Genomic DNA, 1,674 nt, shown 5'->3' on the forward strand with positions numbered 1-1,674 from the left:
TGCCATTTCGTTTTCTTTTGTCACAAAGTGCTTTACCAACATGGAGAATATTCTTTTTTTAACTTAAACTGTTTCTTCATCAGATTTCCATTGAAACAATTGTAATAAAATAATACGAAAATTAGTTTCACAGTTGCAGTCAGGGACAGTGGGGTAGCCTAGTCAATTGTTCGCTCGTCATGGCAACACCCGAGTTCGATTCCCAACATGGGTATATGCATGAAGCCCAATTCTGGTTTCCATCGCTGTTTGCTGGAATATTGCTAAAATCGGAGGAAATCCATACTCATTCATTCACTCTGCTGTCAACATTGTTTCAGCTTTGTAAGCTGAAGGTAAAATGGGGTTTAGTTGCGTCCAAGATTATTGCACTTATATAGCGAGTGCTGTGTGTGGCTGCTTGTACAAGTCCAGACTGATGCCGATTTAAAGTGCTAGCTCACTGAGATACCATGCGGCAGTTTAATATGAATACCCCACTCAGACACAGTATTGTGACACCGAGGCGACCAGTCCTTGTTTAAGCCCCCAAATGCCGAGCACCAGACAGGGTAAAAACAAGTACCATATTTTAACGTCTTTTGGTATGACGCGGACAGGGATCGAACCCCGGACCTTCCTCTCTACGGGCAGACGCTCTACCACTAGACCACAGAGGGGGTCTTCAGCTTTGTAACGGCACCTGTAAGTAATTGAATTTGGGTCCAACAATCCAGTGACTGAAACATAAAACCGATCCACAACATCAGGGCAAAGCAATCTCACCAAGCTTGATTCAGTTACAATCTCTTTAGGATTATTCCTTTTCTCCGATAACTCTGCATGAGGGTCAGCAACTGAACAACATCGACACACAAAAGAGAGAATGATTGAAAGACTGTCTCTTTTGAGTGGGTCGTCATTTGTAAAAATCGAAAATTTCCAAACTGAAGTGATGAGGAAATGACACTGAATCCTTTCAGAAGGCTGACACCACCTTCAGTCGAGGTGGACAGTCAAATTTGGCCTAGGTTCACCTGATGACACTTTCTTTGGAGATGCCTCAGATAGTCTCGCAGAGTTTCGCTGAGATATGTTGTGTCAGAATCAAAACTCTGATTCAGTGATGATGTTGCTGTTAGTACTAGGCAGTGGCGGCCTATTGTAACCCTGTCCAGATGGAGCACCCCCGTATCTTGATTAGCTGTTACTGCTCTACTTTCACAATCACAATGTCGGTCAGTAAACGCATATCATGAGGTAGTTACGATTTCACATCTAGCAAGCAGTTCCAATATTTTGGGTGTCTTGGTCACATCATATTCCAACGTGGCAACACTAGTTTGTGCCTCGGGCTGTACAACTAAATGACAGTGGCATGTATGTGATTGATCTGACTAACGACCATTTGATACAAAGAGCAAGGATCAAGCCATAGGGTTACTATGACATGCAATTAACCAAGTCTGACTCATCCACACACTCCAATGATTGACATCAAGAGCACTGATCTACGCAACTGGGATAAGATGACGTGCACCAACCAAGTCAGCAAGTCTGAACACCCAAACCGTTAGTTATGGCTTCAGACAAGCATGGGCTGAGGACCAATTCTAACCTGGAACTTCACGAGTCACTGTCCATTCACAGATAGATGTTAACATTCAAAGATTCCATGAAAGACAAACCAGTGTA

This window comes from Haliotis rufescens, unplaced genomic scaffold (genome assembly GCF_023055435.1).
Source record: "Haliotis rufescens isolate VD_foot unplaced genomic scaffold, xgHalRufe1.0.p SCAF_10, whole genome shotgun sequence".
Lineage (NCBI taxonomy): Eukaryota > Metazoa > Mollusca > Gastropoda > Lepetellida > Haliotidae > Haliotis > Haliotis rufescens.